Source organism: Chiroxiphia lanceolata, chromosome 12 (genome assembly GCF_009829145.1).
Source record: "Chiroxiphia lanceolata isolate bChiLan1 chromosome 12, bChiLan1.pri, whole genome shotgun sequence".
NCBI classification, from domain to species: domain Eukaryota; kingdom Metazoa; phylum Chordata; class Aves; order Passeriformes; family Pipridae; genus Chiroxiphia; species Chiroxiphia lanceolata.
In genome coordinates this window covers 8,209,887-8,236,940 of record NC_045648.1, presented here as the reverse complement: position 1 = coordinate 8,236,940, position 27,054 = coordinate 8,209,887, and the positions used below count along the sequence as shown (strand labels likewise).

At 55.4% G+C, this 27,054-nt stretch overlaps 2 long non-coding RNA genes across 5 annotated transcripts in view; both read right to left on the bottom strand.

The window, feature by feature from the left end:
* LOC116792831 lies at positions 1 to 23,217 on the bottom strand. Its single transcript, XR_004359276.1, has 2 exons — positions 22,911 to 23,217; positions 1 to 1,916 (listed from the first exon to the last, which is right to left on the bottom strand). It is a non-coding gene; the product is annotated as an uncharacterized LOC116792831 (long non-coding RNA).
* A 1,634-nt stretch (positions 23,218 to 24,851) lies between these two features.
* The window catches only part of LOC116792722, a 43,913-nt gene continuing 41,710 nt past the window's right edge, over positions 24,852 to 27,054 (bottom strand). For all 4 annotated transcript variants that reach the window (XR_004359248.1, XR_004359247.1, XR_004359246.1 and 1 more), the window contains one exon: positions 24,852 to 25,484. This is a non-coding gene — a long non-coding RNA (uncharacterized LOC116792722). The remainder of the gene's footprint in view (positions 25,485 to 27,054) is intronic.

Sequence of the window (27,054 nt, the reverse complement as noted above, 5' to 3'; positions counted from 1 at the left end):
TTTTTCATGAGAGGGTTTATTTATTTTTTTTTGGCTCTGTGTTCCATAAAACACATTTACTCAGTCACATACAAAATACATTTATCCAGTTTCTTTAAAACAAACAAAATAACCTCTCCTCTCCATCTGGCCCCTCTCTCTGCTCCTTTCTAGCCTGGTCTGCTTCCCTATTCCTCGCAATATGGAACATGACAGGGTATTTTCAATGCTATTTTTGTCCGTTGTGTCATAGCTTATATTTAAAATAGCATTTAAATCTGCCAAGTAGTGCGGTGTTTTAAACTGCTGTCAGACTGAATTTCTCCTCCTACATACCGCAGATTTCAGCTACGAGTTTAAGACAGCTGAGGGAAGCTTTTGAGGAAGGGGGGAGGTGGAGGTGGTTGGGGACCAGATTGTCTGCAGGTGTGAGGACAGTCAAAGGATATTAATAGGGTAAAGGGAGGCTAGAGGGGGGACACAGCCCCAAAGAAGACCAGGGAAGGTGCACATGGGAGTGAAATTGCCTTCCCAAAGGCAGGTCTCACTTGGGACAAAAGGCTGTGATGGTGGGACCAGGCATGTGCACCCAGAAGCTGTGAAAGTTGGAGGTCCCTGGTCTAAGGGCAAAATGAGTCCCCCTACTAAGGGGCATTTGCTCTGCATTTGCTCACCTTGCAGGTCCCAAAAATAGGGTTGACTGAGCCTTTAGTGAGAGAGCAGAGGAGGAGGTTGTGCTGCCTTGCTTGCATTGGGGTTTATTCTCCCTTTCTTCATCATTTATTTTTTGGGACACGGCTGACATCTGGAAAGCCCTGTGGTGAAGTAGTACAATCATGTCCATGGTCCCTGGGAAAGGACCCATTCCCCCTGTTAATGCCTATGGGGATCTAAAAGTCTGCTGATCCGTGCCTCTCCTACCATGAATAAATATAACAGACATCCCCAGCAGAGCTAGCTTGGTTGCAATCACATTAGAAATATCAGCCTAACCTCTCCAATTTGGCCAATTCAAACCACCATGATCCCTCTGAAATCATCTCCCACTGGAGAAGGTGCTCCAGAAATGAGTCTTCTCTCACATCCGAGCCCAAACCACCTTTGCTTCCTATGTTCAACCTTCAGTCCTTTACTGTAGGTGTTGTTGTGCTCCCTTGGTGGCCAGTTGTCCCCTTCACATGTCCCAGTCTACCCATGGAAACATCCCAGCAGCAGGATGGGTCCTGAGTGATATCTCCCATCCTCTCCCCCTTTGCTCTGCTCTACCCCATGATCATCCTGCTTGCATGTCTGTGTCATAACAAGATGCATCACGTCATTTTGCTCCCAGTTCCTGGCACACAAACAGCACAGGGATTCCCAGGCTGTGGTCCCTGTCACAGCAGTCTCTGCCACCTTCCTTCCTTTTCCGCTTGTCTGGGCTCATTTCCTTGCATGGTAATTGTGGATAGCACAGGAAGGACCAACGCGGGTGGGAGCAGCCTCACGCCAAGCCTGGTGGGCATGAGTCACCACCCTGCTGCAGAGGAGTTCAATATCTCTTCTTCCCCACGTCATTTTTGGCTACAGTGGAGGTCTGGTGCAGCCCCACCAGAGCAGCTGATGTTCAGGAGGCATCTCCTCCTGCACCCCTCTCTGCTGTAAGAGCTCCAGAGACGAGTAGTCTGAGGTCTCTCTGAGCACCTTGCACAGCCCTGCACCTTCCCCAAAGCCAGTAGGACCACACCAGGCCCTGATGGCCACTTGATCCTCTCCAGTGCCTGTAGGGATGGATGTTTCATGGTGTGCCTCCAGCCTGCAGGTGCCCCCCACTTTCCAAAGAGGGTTTGGATTTCTCTCCTGCAGCCGTCCAAGGCTCAGTTCTTGCTCCATCTCTGCTGGTGTTTCACCCTCTCCTGGGACACATGTGCCTACTCATCCTCTTCTGTCAACACCACCTAAGGAAGGGACAGATTTAATTTTTAGCAACGTGTTCTCTGTGTCAATAACTCCCCCTCGTCCTCTTCTGGGCGCTAGGGGTATCTGCTCACCCATCTTCTCCTTCCTGCTCCTCATGCAGATTTCACCCCTCTCTCCACCCTCTCCACCTTTTTCACTTCTGCCTGGAGTTTTCCATCTCTCACCCTTGTTCCCAGAGAGAGAGGTGACCCTTCCCACTTGGTATGTCATGCAGTGCCACATTCCTCAACACATCCCTGTGCCAGCCCCAAAAACAGCTCTGCCACCCCTGGGACAGGATAGCAGAGGTATCTCCATTACACCCTACGGCTTGCTGGGCTAAGGCAGGACTAGCGTCAGGATCTCTTCCTTTGGGATCACCTCACACCTCCAGCTCGTTTCCATTCCCCAGCTCAGTTCAGGATAGGATGATGCACTGTGAGTGGGGGTGCCTAGTTGGGTTTGGTTATTTATTCCCCCAAAAGGCAAGGCTAGGGAAGGGGTACGGCTGGCTCCACGATTTCATCGTGGCGCGTTAATCAGCCGCATTAAAATTCCGAGACAGCTCCTGCCAAAGTGGCTGCGCGCCGTGCAAGGTGGCTGGGAAACGCCGGGAGCCGTGACAGGCAGGCGCAGGCAGACAAAGAGCTCGCTCCGTCACTCCGGGTCTGCTCCGGGAGGAGAAAACCAACACGCGCGCACACACACACACACACACACACGCACACACACACACACGCACACGCACACACACATACACACACACGCACACGCACACACACACACACACTCCCCTCCACGCCACCACACAGCCCCACGCCGCCCGGCCACGCGGATGCCACCAGAGCCCACGGTGAGCAAGCGTGCAATGGCCAGCGAGCCTGCCAGCATCCCAGCACCATCCCAGGGGGGATGTTTAAGCTGGCTGAGCAACCCGACTGACCCCACGGGTTTGCATGGTACCCATCACGGGGGACTGGCGTGTCACGGTGATGGGACCACCCCCTGCTCAGCCCCCGGCATCCCCTCCCTGCGTGCGTGGGGAGCGTGTGTCCCCTTGGGCCGTGAGCCCCCAGGACGAGGGTCCCCCCAAGCCTCACCAGAGCCCCTGCCGGCTGTAGTAATGCGTTTTGCCACAGGGTGCCACTATGGGTAAGCTGTAAGGCCGCCGGGCCCTCAGCCCTGTTGTGTAAGAATACCTGGCGTTACCCGCGTTACTCGTGGTTTCCTTTTTCCCCTCGGTTCCCTTCTCTCCCCATGCCCCCCGCAAGGAAACTGCGTCAAGAGCCCCCCAAATATTCACCCAAAGGGGACAGCGCTTCCAGGCGACCCCTGTGCTGCGGGACAGAAGAGGGGATGCTGGATCCCCTCTGAGTTGTCCTGAGAATGACACAGTGAGGACTGACACATCAACATGGCATTGCTCTGTCTCCAGCAGACCTGGCAGAGAGGAAAGATTCTGGAGGCTCTGTGGGACCATGTGCAGTGCCAGCGAGTGAGGGGGGTGCTGTGTAACCTAGATGTCCAGAAACAATGTGCCAACCCCGCTCCTCTCCTGCATCTGGGGTGCTGGGCTCTGGTGATGCAGCTCCCCAATAAAGGGGGTCTGGCTCCATTGCTGGGAAGCAAGTAAAGGGCCTGGAGAGGCTACAGCCATTTATCTCCTCCAGCTTTTCTCCAAGGATAGATCTGACCAGACCTGTCCTCTCGCAGCCGGGCCTGTGAACTGCCTGCAGGAAAGGGGATGCTGCAACAGGGGCACCCCGTCCCACCCCAAATAGCCAGCACTCTGGCAACAAGCAAACTGGGTCCTGCACCCTAAGTTTCTCACCTCCCTGGCACACTCCAGCCCCTTTCCTGCCTCTCCCCAAAGATGAGGAGATGCCGCAGGGCAGCTCAGCCCTGCACCCACAGCAGCATCCCAGCAAACCCACTCTGCACCCATGCGAGGGGGACAGCACAGCTCAGCCCAGGGAATGGAGCTGATGAGAGCTACACAGGATCAGGACACGAACATGAGATTTTTTAGGGTGAAAAGTGCTCTGCAAATGGCAGGCGGTGGGATCCTGTGTGCTGCATCCGCCGCGGGCGGAGAGAGAAAGAAGATTCGCTTCTTCCCTCGCTAATAAAGTCTGGCTGAAATGACACAGTATAATCAGTGTTTACCTGGGAGTTTACATATGGTTTGTTGTAATTATAGTTTCAATTCCTGCTTTTGCATTTTTTTTTTATTTTTTTTTCCTAACATCTATTTTTCAATCAGTAAAAGTAAATACTATTTTCAGCCCAATGTAATTCTTCCACTCCCGTGGCCACAAACACAGCGAGGAGAGCGATTCCATTTGCGCGCTGTGCAATTGAGCAGAGAGAGGAGCCCGGCGGCTGTGGGGCATCAGCAAAGCCACGGCCGAGCAGGGACGTGGGGACGAAGGGACGAGACTACCCTCCCCACCACCAGTCCCCCAGGGTCTCCACCCCACCTGGCAGGGCTACCTTTGCCAGTAAAAACCAGCACCAGGCCCAGACACTGCTTCCCATGGCATTGGCATCGTTAAAACCCTAAAGCTGCCTGGTCGGAGGCGGCAGGGAAGGGATAAGAGCCATTAGGTGAAGCATCATTTTTTTCAGGGCTGGCAAAGCTTTGTTCCAGCTTGGGGACTGAGTTGGCACTAAAAGCACTGTGATCCCCGAGATTTAATTTCAACCCCCTCCATTTTTATGTGTGTGATTTATAACAAATCAAGGATGCTGGTGTCAGGTCCCCTTCTTCACCCAACTATTGTCACACACATACACGCTGATTAAAACCACCCGGCCCCTGCCGGTTCCTCCTTGTCCATCCATCAGATGCTCTGGGGACAAACTTAGACATCCCACTCCTAGCCCACACCTCCACCCATGCATGTTCTGGTGCCCTGGGTTTTAAGCCAATATCGGGTATTAATTTGGTTTGCTCATATGCACATTAAATATATACAAATAAGTTTATTTATGTCGTGCACCTAAATCCTTGTCGAAATAATCGGGAGCTCTGTCTCGGGGAGAAATTGGGCATTGTTTGGATGCAGAATAAACATGTTGCCCTAGAGACACAGAGAGGGTTTCTGCCTCGGCCACTCCAGTTGAATATTGGCACCGTCTGAACTCGGTGCCAAGGCAGAGCCGCTGCCGGACGCCAGTGGGCAGCTGGGCAGTGGTGTCGAGAAGGGGATTGAGGAGGGGACCCTTCTCCTGCTCAGAGGGTCTCAGCCCCTCAGGGGAATCAAGCTGAGGCCAGCAGCCCTGCCTGCACCCCACTACACCCTAGCATCCTTATCATCCTCATTTTGGGGTTAAAAAATAGGTGATGAGGATGCTTCTCCTGGAGCTGTGTCCTCGGCCTCCACACTCCCACATACCCTGCTGCCAGCTGGAGGAAATTTTTGTTTTTAACCATCCCCAAAAAGGGCTGTTTTCTCAACAGCAGCACAAGGTAGCCTGAATATCCCTGGGACCAAAGGGGAATGTTTCAGCAAGGGGTTTGGGAGGGGACCCTTGCCCCCGAGACCCCAGCACAGCATGCAGGGAGCTGGGGCTGGGGCTGTGCGGGAGCGGAGCCTCCCTACAGCAACCAGGGCTCCCCGGGCGTTTGGAGTTTGGCTGCACCAAAAAACGTCTGTCCCAAAGCACCGGCAGCTTTGGCCGATGAATTCCAGGGGGGCTGAGTTTGGGTTTTCCGAAGGCAGGAGGAAGGAGGGGGAATATTTGCTGGGTCAAGAAAAACATCCCTCTCCCACCGCTGTCTGACACTGAAAAGAAAATTAAAACCCAAGCAGTTTTAAAAAGATAAAACATTGTTTTATCTCTCACTTCCACAAAAAAAAAAATCTCACCAATCTCAAGCACGAATATATTTTCTTAGTACGTTTCTTGAAAGCCTACCACACTCAACCTTTTTCTCCCCAAATTAAGAATGAGCTGGTTTAAACTCTCACCCAAAATATTTATTGCAAGGAACAAAGATATTGGAATTGTGTCTAGCATTGGATTTCAATTCTGCCTTTCAGGCTTTTATCTTTTCAATCCAAATTTCAGTGACAATAATCCAATTTTGATTGACATTAAAATTATTTATTGTCACATTGTAGCTGTTTAATAAATTGTGCCTGCTTTATTTTTTGGCTTATAAATACTGTATCTTTACTACCTTGGTGCTTAATTCAAGGGAAGAAACCACTTCTGAAGGCAGGCAGCAACAGTCTTAACCCAGGCAAGATATAAAAATGCCTTTTTACACACATGAACCTGAAGAAAGAGCTGATTCCACCTTTTTACTAATTTATATATTTTAAGTCTCTCTGGTTTATACAATTTTGCTTTATTTTCCAATGGCAAAATATGCTCCCGTGAGCTACATGTAAAATAAAGATTATTTTAATCTCCTTTCAGATACAGAACAATTATTTGTCAGGAACATTTAAAAAATCAGGAAAACAATTCATGACATTTTCGTGATCCAGATTTGAGAGATTTTTCACCATTCTGGGAGTGAATTCATAAAAAAAAAAATTAAAAAATTAAAACAAAGCCAGGCGACATCCATTTCAGAGTGCCATTAAAATCTGGGTCGCGTTGCAAATGATTTTTTTTTTTTTAATTTCCACAAATTACTGAAAGTTAAAAGAACCATCATCCCATTTTACTATTGGAAAAAAAAAAAAAAGAAAAAAAAGAGAGAGAGATGGAAAATTAAAAAATAACATTGAAAAATGTAGCCGTTTTAGAATAAACCAAAAGCAGTTCCTTGGCAGAAATATTTCCCTGGGTGGAAGATTTCAAGCCTGTGTCCCAGAGATGCTTTTTGCTGGTGGGGGGGTCTGCCTTTTTGCACTGGGTACCAGGGGTTGCTGAGGGGTGCAGGAGGATGCCAGTGCCCAGGGATGCTCTAGGGACACAGCATCTCACTCCATGCTTGCAGCAGGCAGAGGAGGCTTTTTACCCACTGTCTAAATGCCCTGAAAACCCTTTTGGGGGGAGCCTGTTGGCAGATAAAGGAGGTGTCTGCCAGGAGAGAATGGGTTTGTTCCCCAAGCGAATCAGGGTGGAAGGTCCAGGGCCCCAGTTGGGCTTGTAGGATCAGGGAGGGATGCAGGGCAAGTCAGGGAGGAAGGATGGTCTGCAGGACTCAGTCCTGGGCACCTCTGCAACCACTCTCCAATGCATAGACCGACTGCCACCCCTTGTGCAGCACCCTTCCCTTCCCAAAACTATCCCAAAGCCCAAATCTACATCTTCTTACATCTACACAGGTTTGGTTCTGACTGTTATTGATGCTGCTATTTCAGGGTGGTGTTGGGGTAAGGCCTTCCCTACAGGGACATGGGGTGTCTTGGGGACACAGACCCTCAGCCAGTGCCAGGGGGGAGAGTGGGGCTGCCCTGCATCTCCCTGCTGATGTCCTGCACTGCCTCTCCCAGTGCCAGGCGGCCGCAATGGCTCTGGCAGCCACATTTGTTTACGGGCTGAATTTGTATTAAAACGGTTCATTATTTTCCTGACTGGCAGGTTTCCAGGGTCCGTGCTAGTTAATAATTGCTGCCAATTAAACCTTCACAAAATATGCATTGCAGCGATGGGGATGGGAGGGGGACACAACACGCGAGGATTTCTCCCAAGCCCACGGATGGCTCATGCCGCCGCGGAGGAGCCCCATGGAGGGTTGGGGATGCAGTGTGGCATCACAGGAACCTCCCAGGGTTGGGACAGCAGAGGCCCCCGAGATGGAGATCCTTTCAAGGCTGTCACTGCAAAGGGGTTTTGTCTCTTTACAGAGGCCAAATTTGCAGCAGGGGGAGGGAACACAGCAGGATCCATCCCAGCCCTGTGGATTGCAGCCCCTCGACCTTGCAGGTATCAGCTTGCCCATCCCAAGCCTTGATATACCTGCTCACCCTGGGCATGTATGTCCACAGGGTGGGCGGGCAGGGCTTGTGACATTTATCCAACCCTAGACATCCCACTGCAGCTGCAAGAAGGCTTCTTTTCAAAGCACAACTCCCTCTTTCCCTACCTTTCTACTTGTTCCCTTCCACTGTTGGAACACCCTCTGTCTCCGCAAGCCAGCAGACCATCTCCTCCAAATCCCACCCTGACCCCACTTCGAACCCAGACCCAGGCACAACCTGGGAAAAAAGCATTTCTCAGGGCTGAAACACAAGCAAATCTCCGTGGTCCAAAACCCACCTTGGGCTGGGTCTGCCCAGCTCCTTCCACCTGTGACCTCGGGTATCTTTTACAAGCCGTAAAGACGCGAGCACGTTTCCCGACCACCACTTGAAAAGCAGCCAAAGAACAGGAATTCTTTAGAATCATTATTTAGCGAACGCTCACCCCGCTCTTTGAAGCTGGGAAGCTCGGCAGAAAGGCTGGGTGTTCAGGCGGGCTGTGGCTACGGGAAGGCTGGGGGGAATGTTTCTTGGATGCTAAAATCGCTCGGAGAGATGCAGGAGCGGGAGCGCGTTCGTGGGGAGGACGGCTGACGGGGAACTGCTGCCTTTCAGAAAGGCAAATAATCGCAGCCTAGGTTAGCTTTTCTGTCGAGAGAATAATTGTGCTTCTAAAGGCCCTGATATGATGAGCAGCACTGCTTTGAAATAGAAATAAATACATAAATAAATCAGAGATCTTGGACTGATTAAGGCAATTGCTTCCCTTGCTTTTGCAACCCCTTTGGGTCCTGGTTCCCAGAGCCAATTACATATTTAAAAAGTTTCTCCCTGAAAAAAAAAAAAAAAAAAGAGGACTTGCAACTCTAAAATAAAGTTTCTTTGTGGTTGCCTAATGAACGGCAAGGGCCAGGGCAGTTTACAGTTATTAATTGGTTTTAAATGGCTCCAGCTCTGTCTCAGAGCATTATTTTGAGCTGGCCACAATGTGCCTGTGCCCTCCTGGCTGCCCGACACGGGGTCAGGGCACACCGGGCACTGCTGGCCCGAGCCCCTTTGTGTGGGTGAGCAACCAGCCCGCCTCCCCCATGGCCTCTCCTCCTCCTCCACCCCATGGTCAGCACTACAAAACCTCCCTGGGGACCTGCCAAGCTCCCACTGTCTCAGCCAGGGTATGGATACAGCCAGTGGGGAGAGGAGCTGGGAGGATTCTGAGGATGCTCAGCCATTGCTTTTCCAAATGAATTCACAATTTCGCCAGCTCTTTTCTCCCTCTGGTGTGACTATGGGAAAGATTTGCTTTGCCACCCACTTCCCACTTTATCCCCCACCTTGGCACACTGCAAAACCCTCCTTGCTACCCAAACCCCAGCTTATTTCTAGGTTCTACATGGCCACAACACATTGGAGCTGGGCAGCCGGCACCAGTCCAGGGACTGCCTAAGCATTGCTTGGCACATCACACCTGACACCACCACGCACCTTCAGACACCAACCAGGCAGAGAAAAGGCTCTATTCCTCACCCAAAAAACTCCCGGGGAGCTTAACTGAGCAAACAGTTTCTTTGCCATGAGGATGGGGAAAATAAATCTTTCTCCCAGCCCAAGGAGGTGCAGAAACCTCAGCCTAAAGCGAGGCAAAGCTTGAGCCATGGGCCTCCTCCCTGAAAACATGCACTATTGACAGCAGAAATTATGTTGGATTGGGTTTGGGATGTAAGGAAACTCTGGAGATTATTGATATTTTCCAGAGCTGCTTCCAAACCTATTCTTGGGTTTGAACGCGTTGCGTGTGTCATCTCCAATGAAGAGTTTTAAGCTTTAATTCAAAAAATAGCATTATGTTTATAATACTATATAAGGTTTTCTCCTGGCTGTACGCACGGGACTATATATGTGTCGGTGTGTGGGTGTGGATGTGTGTGCAGGGATGGAATGAGACAAACAACTCAATCTGGAGCCGGTGGGGAGGAGGAGCCGCACACGCAGCCCCGAGCAGCGGCTGGTTCCCTTTGGTACCGGTTCAGTTTCTATTTTACCAGCCAGGCAGAGTCGTCTGAATAAACATGTTATCATTGGGACCAATCCGTACATAAACAGGCGGTGATGTTGTAGGTGCAGGAATACACCTGGGGGTGCATGGGGGGGGAGTGTTCTCCAGCTGTTGAATGCTGGAGATGGGGCTGGTGCGTGACAAGATGCCAGACGGCTTTTCAGCACGTCAAATCTGTATCTCAGCACTTTTCACAGCGCAGAAAGGAAACAGTAATTAAGTGACAGGACTTACACGACTTCTGCGTCGGAGAACCCTTTCAGTCCTGTGCACGTGTGTGTTGACGTGCCCCACCCCACCAGGTGTGGCCTCACCGCTTTTTAAACACAATCCTGATAGTTTTGTGTCATAATGGATAAATTATTCAGCAGAAAAAGTGTTTCCCCCATTCTGGGATTTTCCTGCTGACACCGCATTGGTCATTTCTGTTGGTCCCTGCCCAGCTTTGCTGGTTTTATAAAATGCTCTGGAATAATACCGGGAATAGCAGCGTGTGGGAAGGAGAAAGGTTTTATCTGCATGGGGTCTTCCATCGCCAGCTCTGTTTCTATGGATATCTGAATGGAGTTTATATTTATCTCTCCCGTTTGAGCCATGTGTGTAACTTTAGAGGAGGAGGAGGAGGTCAAGAGCGGAGCTGCTCCACTGCTGGCTCTACCGAGCCCTGACTCTTTTGGGTCAGCAGTGACAGGTCACCCAGGTGGGCAACACCAGCAAAAAAGTCACTGAGAGGAGGGGAAGCTGCAGAAATACTTGGACTAGAGCTTAACACAGCAGCAGATACTGTGTCCGGCAGGGAAGTGGTCCCTCTGCAGCCCCCAGACACCGGTCAGGGAAGTCAGGGCAGGAGCATCACTCCTGGTCCCCAGTCCCTCCCACAACTGCCCTGTAAATGTCCAAATTTCCTGGTAGCAAGGGATTTTCCATCTGTCACATTGTCCTTTGCTGTCAGGAGAGGAGTCGGCACAGCCCTGGTGCTGGGGGGAGCATGCCGGGTGCCGGAGCAGGTAGGAGTGGGAAGGGGAGCACATGACTCGGCCTGGCCCCGGCACACCAGCTCCCAGAGCATTACCATGATGGCTCCATCATTAATTGATCAATCACTGGATGACAGTTAATTAAGTAGAAAATAAAGCTACTCTGCCCAGCCTGGCATTAGTAGGCAGCGGCATTAGGATTTCTGGAGTACAAGGGGGAAATTAAAACACAAAGACACAGCTGGAGGAATAACCCCATTGCTGGTGGCTGGGGGTGGCAGCCTGGCACGATGCTCCCTGGACCAGGACGTGCAGGCAGACTCTGCACGGCAGCAGTGACCGTTCTTGGCTTCTCCCCTTCCCCAGAAGCTGGATCTCACCCTCCAGGCATAACCCCCATTGTCCATGTGCCCCTTCCCCAATGGCTCTGGCGCTGGACACTGGCCACCAGACCCTCACCAGCCTACAGATCTGCAAAGGGGCTTTTCCTTTCAATCCTGTTTTCTCATCTCTCAGTCCTGCCTTGTGGGCTAACCCACAGCCAGGTTGAGGAAAGAGAGAAAGCCAGATAGAAAGCATCCTCTTGCCCCCCGCCTTGTGTGCCTGGGATTGTCTTGATATGAAGAATTATGGTTTTTGTTAAAAACTATTACTAATGAGGCGTCTTTCCTGCCCTTAATTGTTGCCAAGGCGATGACCCCAGCCAGCCATCTTTAATTAACTTAGACTAGATCTCCTGAAATGAGTTCCTCGGGTAAATTGCTCACCACAGCTTTCAGGCACGGAGCCGTGTTTGCCAAGGCCACCCGCTCCGGCGCACTGCCACAACCACTGGCAGAGGTGATGGCACGGGCTGGTGTCCCCCCCTCTGCCTCCCCCTGTCACCACCAGGCCAGGTAATCCAAAAGCCAATGGGTAGAAACTCAGAGTAATATGGGGACAAGATGAAGGAGTGACTGACGCCTGACCACAGGGAGCGGGATGAATGTGGATTTCTCCATAAAATGGGAATTCTCCCTGGCTGCTGGCTGCTCCCATCATGGGGGCTGTGGGACCGGCCGCATGGTGGCTGGCACCTCTCCAAGCGAAAATCACATTTCCTGCCTGACAGATAACGTCGGTCAGGAGAATGCCAAGGACGATTCCTGAAAATGCCATAATTGTTTTAATCTGATGGCGGATAAAAGATAATGATGCTAACAATATTTAAACGTAATTATAGTTTCCTGCGGCTGTTGGGCTCTCTGAATCCTCTCCACTCAAGTGGCTTTGTTTACGAGCAGCTCCAATAAGGCAGTGCCAGTTTTCCTCCTCTATTGCCTTCACACCTGCACCTCCATCGAGGCAGGCGGTGGACACATGCCAAGAGGCTGGATCTCCTCAGGGATGAGTACTGGCCAGCTCTGCAGCCCCCCTGGCTCTCCTGTTTTTGGCCCGCTATCACCCATCCTCTGTCTCCTGGGATGTGATGCCTGCCTTGGGAAAGGGGCTGGGATGACGGTGCTTGGACCATGGCAACCCCAGAAGAACAGGGATCTGTTTGGGAGGTTTTAGGGACAGGTGGTAGAAGTAAATCCCCCCCCCCCCATTGGGATGGGATAGGCATATGGTGGCTGATTTATACCAGTCACCTGTGTCAGAGCTGTGCCCTCCCTTTAGCCCCCAAATCTCATCCTCAGCTCCCCTCCAAGCTAAAATCCCCAATATTGACACAAAACAACAAAGCAGGACTAAGGGAATTTTTAGGAATGATTTGCTGATGGCAAACAAATAAAAGGCACTGCAGGTGGATGTCTGGGGGCTTGCAGTCTCCAGGAAAAGAAAATGGAGGAAGAAGAAATGATGAATCTCTACATTGGAGATCCTCCTACATTGGATACTTCTACCACCATCTCAAAGGAATCCCCCCAATCTTTTTGAGGGGGCCGAATGCGCTGTCAGCCCAGGTAGGGATAGAAGAGGTTGCAAAAAGAGCTTGATCGAGTGTGCAGAAACAAGTAGTGAGAAAAGACGGGATTTAAGCAAGGTTTTTGGAAGAACTTAAATATGAAATGGCTATTTCAGTAGCTGGAGTCTAGCCTCCTGTGTGAATCGGTCTTTGTAAATAGGAATGGAGGATAGCCAACTTCCCGAAAAGGGCTCTACAGGGGGTCCGGAAAACCACAACGTCCTGAGTTTAATGGGGAAAACAGATAGAAATGGTAACAAAGAATGGGGAGAAACAGCAATAAACCTGATTGTTTGGTAAATAAGGCCGAGCCTGTTGCTGAGAAGTGAAGTTTGAAAAGCAGCTGGGGAATGAATAACCGGTTAAAAGTTAGGAGACAAAGTGGCATAACAAACCCAGGGGGTTCCCAGCGCCGAGGGGTCAGTGCCGGAGCCCCCGCAGCAGGCAGGAGTGCGAGCCTTCGGAAGTGCCAGGGAAGAGGGAGGAAACAGCAACAGGACAAAATCCACTGCTGCTCCAACACTATAAAATCTGGCACTGTACAGAGGGGAAGGGTCTCACTGTGCTGATGAACCTGACCTTCAAATGAAGGAGGAATTCGGTGTTGAGTACAGAGAAAATCCACTGTAGGCACATGGCAATGAAACAGCTACATCCATCGAGGAAGAGCACTCCAAGGCATGGGTATGACTTTGAAAAGATCATCTTGGTCACTGGCAGGGGTAAAGAGGCATATGGCATGTCAGCAATGACTCAGGATAAACCAGAGGAGAGGACAGGGATGGGTGAGGGAAGGGCAGGGGTTGGTTCACCCTATGCCATGTGGGTCCCTGCCTCACAGAGGGCATCTCATGGGGCTGGGGAGGCAGAGGGGCAGGAAAAGGAGGGCAGTTGGAGTTGTGCAATAGCTGCCATCTGAAGAGGGAATAAATAGAGTAGGGCTCCAGCCTGCAGAAAGAGGGGCTTGGATGTGCCAGCTGAACACCTGGCACAGGGAGCTGCTTTGGCAGCCACCTGGGAGGATGCAGGGACAAAAAGTTTAGAGGGGTTGGGAAAGTAATTGGGAAAGAACAGAGAAGTGCCTGGCTGCTGGAAAGGCTGTGAGCCAGCTGGGGCTAAGGGCTCTGCAGAAAGTAGGGCAAGAGCAGACAAGAGAGTGCCCTTTCCCCTCCACTGTCCCGTCCCCTGTCCTGGCCTGGGACACCTCTGGGGAGGCAGTGACTCATCCCCGGAGTTGCCATTGTTTTGGGCGCGGCCCATGGTGCTCCACTCGTCCCTGGAGCATCTCTGCCCCCCAGAGCCAGGGATGCACCTCGAGAGGACACCTCTTTGCTATAGCACCAGGAAGGACGTCTTCCCTCCCAAAATACACCTCCAGGTTTCCCAGCAGCTCATCCCCACCCAGCTGGGGTGGGTTCTCACCAGTTAGCTGTATCTCCGTGGAAATCCACCCAAGACACACAGAGACAGCTCTTTAGACAACACACCTCGTGACGATGCTTGTCCACCCTGCTCACCCACGCAAGACAGAGTCGTGGATGGGGGGGTGGGTCTCGGGGAAGCCCGGCCTTTGCCCTCCCTGGCCCCGCAGCCACGGTTCCAGCCAGACCCGCGGCCACGCGTGGCCGGCGCAGCGCGTCTCCACGGGCTCGGCGCAGCCCCGACGGGGCGCGTTGACATCTGTAACCAACACGCCGGCTCCGGCAAAGTCAGGGCTGCCCGGCCAGGCGGAAAATTAACACTGACATTGAGTTTAATTAAACAAAACAACCAGGCTGCGAGCTGGAGCGGGGACGTGGCGGCAGCTGGAGGAGCCGGGCTGGGCGCGGTTCGGGACCGACACCCGCCGCCGCCCGCCGGGACGAGCCCACGTCGGCAGGACGGAGCCCGGCGTGGCTCGGGAAGCCGAGGCCGGCTGGTTGGCTCGGCTTCCCCGCCGACACTGCTGTCCAGGGCCGGGAAACACAATTTTGCCCGTTTCTTTGCAAAAAAATGCGCGGGGCGCAGCACGGCGGCGGAGGCCCACGCGTGTCTCTCCCCCGACATGGAACAGGACGGGTGCCCGGCGGGCTGAGGCGTGGGGGTGAGGCGACGGGCGCTCCAGGGGTCGGATTTCGTTGAAAGGAATTTGGAGAGATGCTGACCGACTGACACCCATCCCCGCATCGGCTGCGGCCCCGCGCCTGTCCCCGGCCCTAAATACAAGAGATTGGAAACGGTCTAATGCGGGCAGGTAGAGCCCGGCAGAGCATCCCGGCCCAGCTGCTCCCCGCCGGGCAGCGGAGCGTCGGGCAGCACCGGCAGAGGGGAAGCCGTGCCAGAGGGGGCCGTGGTTTTACACCTGTCGGCTCCGAGTTGGGTCGGACGAGGCAGAGCCGCCCTGCCCGCTGCCCTCTGCCCGCTGCCCGCCGCCGACCGCTGCTCGCACCTCAAATCCTCCGCGGAAGAGCTGAAATTAGGGCGCAGCTCCCACAAGCCGAGCGGGGGGCCAGTGTCCGGTGTTTAGGGCTGGTTTTCGCTGACCCTCTCCATCCCTCTGCCCCCTCCGAGAGCTCCCTCCACCATTAAAGACCCCTCGTGTTCCACCCAACCCGCTGAGTCTGGGTCCTGGAAGCGAGGGGTGATCCCTCTGCAGTCGGCCTTCTCCTCCTCTCAGTCCACAACTTTGGGTCTTTTAGCCTGGTCATTTTATTTTATTTAACCTTTTTTTTTTTCCGAGTGGGGGGAGGGAAGGCGTGAAATGTCGGCTTTGAAGGATATTTGTAATAACATAACCAGCAAAATGAATGTCATATTTTTGCTCCAATGAATTGGATTTCCTGAAATATTGTCTCCGTAATGATGCCTTTAGGCTCCTCTGGATTAGATAACTCTCCAACCACATCAAGGAGGCTAATTATCCCAAAGCCACTTTTCCACATCTATTTCACACACCTATGTGTATCTTATGTTCGGAGACACGATACTCTCCCGAAACGCCGCAGGGACGCTCACCGGGAGGGGACAGACGCCCACCCCTGCGGTGTCCCGGCGCCGGGGGGAGCCCCGTCGAGCATCCGTGACGCCACCAAGCCCAAATCCCCTCCCAGCCAATCCGAGAGGTCCGTCCGCACATCATCAGCCCGCGCTGGCCAATGAGGGGCGGCCCCGGTGGGATCCCCTCGACGGCTCGAGGTGCCCGCGGGGCTCTAAAGGGGCTCCACGGGACCCTCCACCCCATCGGGCACCCCGGGGTCGCACCCTCGGCACGGGAAGGGGGTGACACCCCCGGGAAGCGCTGGGGCAGCTGCCCCCGAGGCCCCCGGGGTGTGGGAGGGGCTGAGATCCTCTCAGGGGGGTGGAGGTTCGAGGGGCAGAGACCCAAGCAAGAGGCAGGGGTTTTCCCCGACTCCACCGAAACCCCAACGCCCCCGGGGGGATGCGGGCAAAGCCGCCCCCGCACACTTGCAGGCGGAGCCCAGGCGGCCCACGCGTGGGTGCCCCCGCCGCCACCCACCCCCGCCCTGCTCCGCCCGGCGCGGGTCTCCGTCCCGGCTCTTTGGTTGGGCCGGGCAGTCTGTACTTCGGGATTATTCATCTCCTGCAAGTTTTTTGTTAGGCGGCCCTGAAAGGCCTCAAAGGCTGGGAACACCATTCTAATTACGGGGAAGCACAGCTTATTTAGAAGATAAAAAGAGACTTGTAGTCTCATAACAGCTTCTTATATCCGTCAAATAAGGATCTCTAATGACGGGGTGAGAGCCAGTGAATGCCTAAAACAAACTAAAAAAAAAGGAGCGAAAATAAAGCAGCCAGGGGCTTAAGATATATTAAATTACCCTGATTAGGAATTTAGGCCGTGGCTCGAGTCTGCTGGAGAGGCTGGCGAGGGGGGGGGACGGAAAGTGCTGCTATTCATTTCTGGGGAGAGGGGTCAGTAGGTCGGAGGAGTTCACAGGGCCTGGCTCTATTCTTATGCTAACAGAGAATACAAGCGCTGGCCTGGAAAATAGAAATGAATTTGCAATAATCCGAGCCCCTCTGTTTGCAAGGCGAGCGGCTCTATAGCTAATTGCAGCCCGGCCTCGCCCGGCCTCCCCCGCCTCATTGCGGACAGTTGTAACGATGCATGGGAGATTAGAGCCCGAGGGGTTTTGGGGGGGGGGATTTAAACCGTCTCCCCCCCCTCCCTTCCCTCTGCCCGATGGTGAAATATTCCAGGGCAGGCGGTGGTGTTTGGGCTGGCTCTGCTCGCAGGGAGCGGGGCCAGCCAACTTCTTGAACTTCCCCGGAGCCGCGCAGGGGAGCGGCCGCCGGGCAGCGCGATGTGCCGGGGGAGGGAAGGGGGTCGTCTCTGCACGGCCACGGGGCCGGGGGGTGGGAGTGGGGGAAGGCAGCGCAGGTCCCAGAGACGGGGGGACCCCCATTGAGCTGCCGGTGACAAGCAGTAAATCGGGAAAGAATAGCGCATGGAAACGCGCCGTCGGGGCCGCTGGCCGGCCCTACAGCTGCCGCCCCGTCTCGCCACCATCAGAGCCACCGTCTCCCCGGTGGGATGCCCGGCTCCCGCCCTGCATACCGACGCCTCCCGCCTCGCACCGGAGGGGTCTCTCCCCTCACCTGAGGGATCCTTCCCGCACCCGAAAGGTCCCTCCCGCACACCGCGGGGTACCGCCGCCCTCCGTTCCGGGCCCGCCCCGTCGGCGGCTCGGCGGCCTCAGAGTGTTTCAGGACCCTGGACAGGGGCGGGGCCGCCGTCGGGGCGCGGCGCCGCCGGGTCCCCGCGCGTTCCCCGACCGCGTCCCGCCGAGACAAGGGAGGGGGGTCCTCCCTGGTCCGGCCCGATCATGGCCTCTCTCCTCCTTTTGCCTATGTTACTGGGCTGGGATCACCCCCACGGTGGCCGCCGAGCCCCGGGGCCGCGATGTGGGCGCGGGCCACTGTTTGGCTGCGGGTGGGAGCCCACGCCGACACAAACACACCCTCCTATGCGGGGAAACCGTGTATAGGGGACAAAAATGCAGCCGAAGGGTTGTTTTAATGAATATCGAGTGGCTCGGTCAGCCTCCACCGCCCTCGCCGGCATGCGGGCTGCTCCCGGGGCTGGGAACGGTGCGGACTTTCTGCCGTGCCCCGACGGTGAAATGGGGTTACAGAGTCCCGGGGTCACCTTGCCCGGTCCTACCGACAAAGAGCCGACCCTACTGACAGAAATAGAGTCCTCTCTCGTTAAGCACCTCTTTCTCTCCTCCTTCTCGTCTGTGCCTGGCCCCAAAGCTGGAGCCAGAGATGCTCCGGGTGACGGCTGTGCCTGGGGTTGGAGGCACAAGGCACTGGCGGCACAGCGCGGTGACAGCCCTGGACCTAGACCAGGACCGGTTCCGCAGAGCCGGGCCGGACCCTACGCTCCGCATCGCCCTTATAGCAATTCTGCCGTGAGCTGCAAACTTCGCCCGGCAGCTCAGGGCTGTCCCTGCCATCCCGATACTGGAGGAATCGGGCACGGGAGGATGGAGAGCGGATTCGGGGGCTGCTGTGGGCCGGGGCCGGGGCTGCTGGGGCCGCTCCTGCGGCCGCAGGTCTCAGGATCCCCACTTTTTCAGACTCTTGAAATTCTCTCACTCGAGACTGAAATTAAAAGGATGATTCCCGTAAGTGGTACACACCGGACAGAGTCATCCCTACTCGGCATTGTCCGTGCCACGGGGCTTCTCCCGAAGCCTTTACTTAACACTTGTCGTTTTAAAAGGCAGAACCTCCGAATTCTATCCAGCGGGCTATTCTGAAGGGCTGCTTAAGCTTAAGAAAATTGTGTTTCAGGTACATTAAAAAAAAAAAAAAGCTTAACCCCCCCACACCACAAAACGTACATATAATAATAATTTAAAAAAAACCAAAACCAAAGACCAAACAACGGTCTTTCTAATTTCCAATTGTATATTGAATTGCTAAAAAAAAGAGGCGGCATTATTTGCAATAATAATCTATTAACTGGATTTGGGTGGAATGTTCAGCAGAAAAAAAATCATAACGGAGCTGCTCTGAATTTTCTCTCTCCCGAAGACATACGGGGAAAAGATATACTCGAGGTTTTAAACATTGTTTTGGAAAACAAATTCTCCGATATTTTTATCTCTTCTGCAGTGGGACACGGAGATGATATAGCGCGATTTTATTTCTCGACGCCGGACGGAGTTTAGGTTCCCCCCTCCCCAAAACAACACCCGGTCCGGCCCCGCACCCTCTCCCCGCCTTGTCTTTTCCAGCCAGAAATAAACCACCGAGGCGGAGAAAAGCGGGCTTATTTGCTAGAATAAAAATCGAGTTTATTCACAAGAGAAAAAAAAAATGTGTTTATTTGCAAGAATAAAAAGTGTGTTTCTTTTCAAGAATAAAAATCTGATTTATTTACGAGACCAAAAAGCCTGTTTCTTTGCAGAGTGGGGACCCGCTGTTCTGGGAGGTGTGGGACACGGGGCTGTGCCGCGGCTCGGGAGCACGCAGAAAAGGGGGTGCTTTCCCTGCCGACTGCCCCCTAAATGGGACTGGGGTTCATTCCCCAGCGAGTCCCCCCGGGCTGCGGAGCGGTCGCTGCGAGGGGCTCCTGGGTCCCGCACCCAGCCCTGCATCCGTGGTGCCAGGGCGCTTCCCCGCTGTCTCATCGCAGTCGTGGGGGGATTTTGGGGGCGTGGGAGGACAAAGGTGCCCAGGAAGTGTCCCCCCTTTCCCACTGAGGGTGGATTGCCCCACGGATGCGTTTTCCCCTGCCCACGACCCCTCGCAGGCTGTTCTCCTGCCTTTCTCGCAAGGACGGGAAAGCTGTTCCCTCTTCAACGAAAACCCGGGGGGGTGACAATGGGGCGCCTTGCTGTGCCCCCCTCGCCGCAGGGCGGCCGGCGAGGAGGAGAAGCGCGGCCAAGGTGAATCCCTCCGTCTTAACTGCGAGCGAGGGGCGGCGGCCTTCCCCGCACCCCCCGGCCGCGGGTGCCGTGCCCACCCCGCGGTCGGATGCGCCCCACGGATGCCCGGGGTGTGTGGACACCCCCCGCTCATGTGCACAAACACGTGTGCGGGACACACACAGCTACCACATAATCCACTCCGAGGTGTATTACCCGCGGCGTGGCACACCCACCCGGGTACGGTGCGGGGACGCAACACGCGTGTGCGGCACATACAGAGGTCGCGGACACACCCGTGTCCACAGACGGACACGGACATCGCGTTCACACCCGTCGTTTGCAGACGCACCCCCAGAGGCTGCACCCCGGCCGCCCCCCACCTCCAGGAGCAGCGGGGACCCCTCAGCCAGAGCCGTGCTCCTTCCCTGCACCTTCCCTCCCCAAATCCACTGATTTTCTCTCTCCTTTTCCCCACTCCACCCACCCCACGAATTAAAGGCGGCGGCGGAGCGGGGCTGCAAGAGGCGGCGGCTGAGGGCCCTCCGCCCGCTGCCTTCCCTGCACCAGGTGAAAGAATACAGAAATAGGTGAAAAAACAGAAATAGCCCCAAAAGAACACTGCCCGAGGTTTGGCTTTATTTATTCCTGTGTGTCTTTGTGCTCTGCAGTCCCAGGCCGGGCTGGGCGAGCCGGGTACCCGGAGGGGCAGCCCCGGTGGCGGCTTGGCGGGTCGGGCGGTGATAGAGGGTGATGGGGTGCCACTGTCCGCGGCGGGGGGCGCGGGGAGCCGCAGGTGCTGCTGGCGGGAGAGACCCGCAATGGCTGTTTGGGTGTTGCATTAAAGCACGCTGCAGTGCGCACACTGCGGCCCCTCCCCCCGCAATCTGCCTGTATGCTAATGACATGCAAAGCGACTCATTTGCATGTTTATCTCTGTCAATGGGCAAGCGTGGCGGGCGCGGTAATACGTTTCCCACCGTGGCGTGGAGGCCTCCCCCCTTCCCGAGACCCTGACGGCCCCGCCGGGCAGGGCAGGGCCAGGCAGGGCGCTACTCCAGCCCCGCCGCCCAGCCCTGGCACCACGGCAGGTACTGCCACAAAATGGCTGCCGGGGGGGCCCTGCAGCCGCCCAAGCGCCTAATTCTGCCCTCCAGCAGCCCCTGGCCCATCCGCACCCCCTCCCCACAAACCCATCGCCGGATTTTGTGCTTAAGCAGCCAATCGGGGGCGCGGCACCCTTCCCCCCTCCATCCCTCCTTCCCCTCTCCATCCCTCCTTTTCCACCCTCCATTCCTCCTTCTCCCTCTCCAACCTTCCTTCTCTCGCCTCCATCCCTCTTTATCGCACCTCTATCCTTTCTTTTCCACCCTTCATCCCTCCTCTTCCAACCTCCATTTCTTCTTTTCTACCCTTCATCCCTCCTTCTCCCCCTCCTTCCCTCCATCCGTCCTTCTCCCCTTCCATCTCTCCATTCTCTCCTCCTACTCCCTCTCCCGCTACATCTCTTTTTCGCCTCCATCCCTTCTTTTCCCCTCTCCATCCTGCCTTCCCCACACCCAGGGCCAAATCCTGGCTGTTTCCACTCGCGGGGGTATTTCTTATTTCCCACCGACCGGAGGAAAAGTCTTTTCCCTCCTTCTGAGGGGCTCCGGCACCTGCCCAGGTGCTGAGCCCTCGGCTACTTGTGACCGCTGTGCGAGGTCCCCGTGGCCGCGGAGCCGCGGGTGGGCGCCCCGGAGGGACTCGCCTTTGGTTCCTCTGCTGAGAGGGGTGAGGTGTGTCCACGGGCACTAGTAGGGAGAAGCAGCCGTGTGTACACGCGCTTGTGGGCCCACAGAAAGGACGGACATAGGCACCGGTGCCGATGTGGATTTTTTAAATAGCCACTAGAAAAAAAAGCGCGGCCTCTCCCACGGCCCCGAGGTGTGCCCACGCCGCTACCGTTAAACACGCCTGTGGGAGCGCAGGACTCTGTTTTGGGGAGAGGGAGATCTTGCTGCGACCCCAGCGCACCCTCGGCACAGCACCGCACGACCCCCCCCCCCCCGCATACACCCCAGGGGCCGTTCGGACGGGGAGAAACCCGTTCACAGTTCGCGGCTACAATGCAATACAATATTCGCTCCATTCCACATATATACGTATAGAACACATATATTCTATGTTAAGCTATAATTTATGGCTCCACATTATACTCCACGATGCTGCGTGACGCGATGCGACGTGACAGCCCCGGGCCCGAGGCACGGCACGGCCCCCCCGGTGTCCCCGAGCCGCGGGGCCGCCCCGCCCCGAGGCGTCGGTGAAGGGCGCCCGCCTCGCTGCGCTGGGCTCGAGGACGGGTTTGGGGGAATCCGCTCCTGCTTCCCCACCTGGTATCCCACCTCTTCCCTGTCTCTTCTCAGCCTCTTATCCCCTCCTTTCTTTTCCCCCTGTCCCAAATCTTGCTCCCTTTCCCAGTGAAGGTGTGTTCGCTCCCTCCGTCCTTTATCTCTGTTTTAGCCGCGAAAGGTGTGGGAGTGTGTATGTTTATTCCTCCTACTTCACCCGAAATTGTCTTAGAAAAAAAAAAAATCAACCGAAACCCCAAACGTGTCCGATGCCCTCGGACCCGCCCTGCCCCAGTTTATCCCAGCACTACCCAGCTGCAGGCGCTGGGAGGGGGTTTATTTGCAGGGTCACACAGCCCCCTCCCGGTCACCCTATGGCCTCCTTAATCCCATGTATCACACCTGTGCAGAGGGAGGTGTGACCAAGCTGGGATGCTGCTGTTGACCCCCGGCGCGGGCTTTGCCCCGAAGCCCCGTCCCGGAGGGCAGCGGACCCGCGGATGTCGGTGCTCGGGAGCCCCCGGGGCCCGCTGGGGTGCCCCCCAGCCCGCTCCCCGTGTGGGTGTTCCCCTCGCGAGGGGGGCGGAGAGAGGGCAGGCCGGGGCAGAGGCAGGTTTGGGAAGGTCCCCTCCCCTGGCTTTCGGGCTGCCCCCGCCAGCCGGTGTCCCCCTCGCACCCCCGCTGGGGGGGATCCGCACCCCCGGGGGAGGCCGGCTCGGGGTTCTGCATCAGCGTGCCCGAGGCAGGGCTGGTTTTGCTGGAGTATGCGGGAACCCCTGAAGAGAGACCTCCCCCCATCTTTCCCCTAAACCTGCTGTGTCATCACGCCCCGCAGCAGAGGCAGCCCCCCAAAAGCAAATGGGGATGTGTGTTGCCTTACCTGAGCGCTGGCCCGGGGCAGCCCCGCAGAACGGGGAGTTCTGGATCCGGCTCGTTTTCTCCTGCCGTGTCCCGCAGCAGAAACTTCCTCCGGCCGGGGCCGGGGTCGGTGCGGGGTAGCCGGGCTGCGCCGGGGGGACTCCGCGGCCGGGGAGAGCCGCACACCCCGGGCCGTGTTTATATGTAGAAAGAGGGATAATTTGAGTGCTTATACCAAGAACTGGGGTTGTTAAGTTCGCAGGCAGACAGCTAAACGGTGCCAAGTGCGGGTAGGGAGGGGGGCGCTGGGGGGAGGCTGGGGGTGTGTAAGAAATAAAGAGCAATTGTCAGAGGCGAACAAAAGGCGGAGGATGGAAAGGAGCTGGGAATCCCGGGGCAGAGCCCCTCGGCGTGGACTTGAACTTGGGCTTTGACACCGTCTGCCAGGCAGAGAGCGGCTCTGGGCCGGGCGAGGCGGGCTGCGGGGTGAGTGACAACAGCCCCGGCGGCGCAGTGAGCGGGCATTACCCCCCCCCAAACACCCACCTTTGCCGGGGGGGCACTCTGCTTCAGGATACGAGTAATCCGGGGAATAACCCAGACGGGCTGAGACCCGACAGGCTCAGCGCAGCTCCCGGTGCGGAGGGGGGCGGCGGCGGGGGGACCCCGTCGGGGCTGGCCGGGGCCAGACGGTCGGGGGGGCCGCCCGGTTCTCACAGTCTGCGCCCGAGCCTGGATTCTCTGCACGTCCCGGCCGGTCCCCCCTTTGCTACTATTCAGCACTTAATTGAACATTAATGGCAGCTGGGGATGAGGTCATTGGAGCCGGCTTTTCTCACACATTTTTCATGCAAATCCGCTAAACTCTAAACAAATTTGAATAAAACCCCCTTTGTGCGGGCCCTCCATGGTGTTTTTCCACGGGCCGCTCCGCCTGTCTCCGCACACTTCATCCGGGGAGGGGGGAGCGCCGGGGAGACGAGGGAGCGTGGGGGGGTCCCTGCTCGGGCCTGGAGCGCTGGGCAGACCTAAAGAGGCAGTGTCCTCTGCGAGGCTCCCAAACCCAGATCACCCCCAGAATGCACACTGCACTAGCAGGGCCCCGTATTTTGCCATCATCTCCATTTGCAGCCCCCCCCCCCCCAGCATCAGTTCCCCCAGTCATACTCCTTAGCAACACCAGATACCCCTGTACCACCTTGATAACACTGGTCCATCCCCAGTAGCACCAGTCCTGCAACTCACACCAACCCTCCCCAGCAATACCAGCTCCCTAAGTACCAGCAACCCCCCAGCAACCCCAAATTCCCCAGTGCCACCAGCACCCCCAGCACCCCTCGCTGCACTGGGCCATCACATCCCTTTGCCTCTGTGTGAAGTGGTTTTTGGGTGCTCGTGGCTGCACAGGATAACGGCACGCAGAGCCCCTGACCCCCCTGCTCCACGGCCCCCGCGCAGCCCCCATTAGCATCCCCGCGCGCCCGGCCCCCTGCCCAGCCTTGAACTTGGCCATGCTGGGCTGCGCTCCTTCTGCCTGCCTGGGCTTGCACAATGCCGGCCTTGACCCATTGTTTGCTTTTTTCGGATTTCAGCTGGGAAAGCGGCCACCTCGCGCAGCCTGCCCCGAGCACGCCGGGAGCGGGGCACAATGGGGAACCCTGCTCTGCAGGCAGAAGGGCTCCAAATCATTTGAGAGACATATTCATTATATTCTTTCACGGGGGTCTGTTTGCGTTGGGTTTAGCGGTTACTTCCCAGACGGGGTTCAGACCAAATAAAGATCATTGAGCGGCGAGGGATTCGCTCAGGCTTTCAGGGAAATGTGCCTGATGCGGGGCACGGCGCAGCCCGGCCACTTGGCTCCTGGCTGCTCCCACTTCCCTGTTGATTTGCCTGGGTTTATTTTGTGCCCATTTGCCTCCTCCATCTTGAGATTGCACCAAATCACACGGCTCGCTTTTTGCAAAAGGGAGAGTTTATTTTCAACAGTGCATGGGGGGGCGGGATTTGAATGGGAGATAATTACAGGCAGTACGTTTCTCTTACAGGAACAGAGAGGGTGCAGTACAACAGCAGCAGGGCTGACTGGCCTGGACAGGCTCACGGTCCTCTGGGCCACAAGCACAGCGCCTTTGGGAAGGCTGTGCTCCCACAGCTCCACAGACCCAGGGATCAAGAGCAGCAAGGGCCAAGCTCTGCTCCATGAGCAAAGCTGTGAGCGAAAAGCTCCTTCCAACCTTCGCACACCCGGTATTTCACCAGTTGTTACAGTGACTGGCTTGGGTCTCTCTGTCTAAGTGCTTTGGTCCTGCTCAGGGGTATTGAGGGTACTGAAGGCAACATACAGGAGTGATGTGGGATGATCCCTTGTGTTGCCCTGGCTCCCTCCCCATGGGTGGACCGGCATGATTCGAAGTGATGCAGACACCCGCTGTGCTCCTGAATCAAAGCTGCCTCCTCTCTGGGGCCAATGGAGAAGCAGTTGGGACCCTCCTGGAGAAACTCGGAGAAGTCAGGTGGCAAGTCTGGGCAGGCGGTAGCCAACAGCTCAAAGGAACTCACAGGCTTGAAAAATCCCTTCTCCACTCACTGGGATCTAGGAAGGAAAGAAAAAAAATGGAGTGGTTATGATCTCTGTCAGGGAAATGGTGCAGCAGCACTCTGTTGAGAACAGACCAACTTGTCTCACTGATGGAGCAAAACTCCAATCCTCTTTCCCTCCTCACCACACATTTCTCACAGCTCTGGACCACCTTTCCCCCTTCCCAACCGGGAAAACCACGGTCCTCAAGACACCGAGCTTACCCTGCGCCCGCCTCAACCCCCTACCTCTGCCTGCCCCGCACACCGCCAGCCAGGGGAGGGCTCACCGCTTGTCCTTCCTCCCTAGGCTTTGGGGCATGGGATTACTCTGCATGTCAGAGCCACTAAAGGCACAGCCCTCTGATGTTTTAATCTTCGTGTTAACTTTCCCTGCCCTCAGCGCCCTTGCCTGGCTGGAGAAAGTGATACCAAGACACCGAGCTGGAGCCAAAGCTGTGACACTCAGCAGAAGTCCCCTTCTCAGCTTTCCCTGTACCTCCTGTGCTTTGCCCCACACACCTTGCACCTTGCAGCACGTTCTCCTCCCTTTTTCCTGATTTTTTGTTCTATTTCCTTTACACTTTATCCATGTTGAGAGTATATTCCCTAGCCCCCAAACCAGTCCCATGCTTTTGCTGTCTTCCCTTTGCTTTGCCTATAAACTGTTATGTTGGAAGGGGTAAAGAGTAATATAACTAATCCTTGAGTACACTTGGATCCAGAGTGCAAAAGGAACCATCAGCTGGCTAATTTATTCTTTCTATTGCGCCAAATTGTAATTTTATAAAATATTGCAAATTTTATAAAATATTTGCAAGCCCATTTTAAGAGATAAATCTTCTGTGTGGCTCTCTAATGAGCCGCCCTGGGAGTAGCCAGCATGTGATCTGCTGTAGGTCGCACCACGACGTTCCTGGGCTGTGACTGGATGAACCACCGTAACTCTTTGAACTGTGCAAATACTCTACACTCTGGGGTCCAGGCTGCAATTTTCACGGGTATTTTTTCTCTCTCTTAAAAATAGATCTTCTGTAACCCCTTTATTGCAATATTCATAAAGCACTTGATGGAAATCCAAGGAAAATCCCTTCCTTTTCACAACTTTGAAGCAAGCCTAAAACTTAAGAGAGTGAGAGGCCAAACCCAACCCATGTGCATGTGTTTGGGGAAGGACCAAAGACTGCCTCCGCAGAAATAGGGTGCTGAGAGGATGGACCCCACGCTGGCATGTGTGTAGGGAGACCCAGGCTGCAAGAAGTCAAGGCTCAGCACTTCTTTGTCCTATGTGAGATCAGGAGTCATCCCCAATGTCCCCCCAAGGCTGGTAAGGATGCTGAGGTCAGGGCAGACGAGATCCGAATGGTGGTGGGGGCTTTTGCAAGCCCAGGAGAGGAGGAGAAGGAGGCTGAACCCTTGTGCTCACCAGCGAAAAGCCTTTACCTGGCAGGTAAAGTCCTCTGCCTTCTGCAGGCACAGGGTGAGCTTGCTGTGGCCTACAGAGAAACTCCTCTATGGTGCAGATAGAGAAGCTGCTCCTTGGTACCAGACATCAACCTGCCCTGGAAATTACCCTCTGCCTGGCC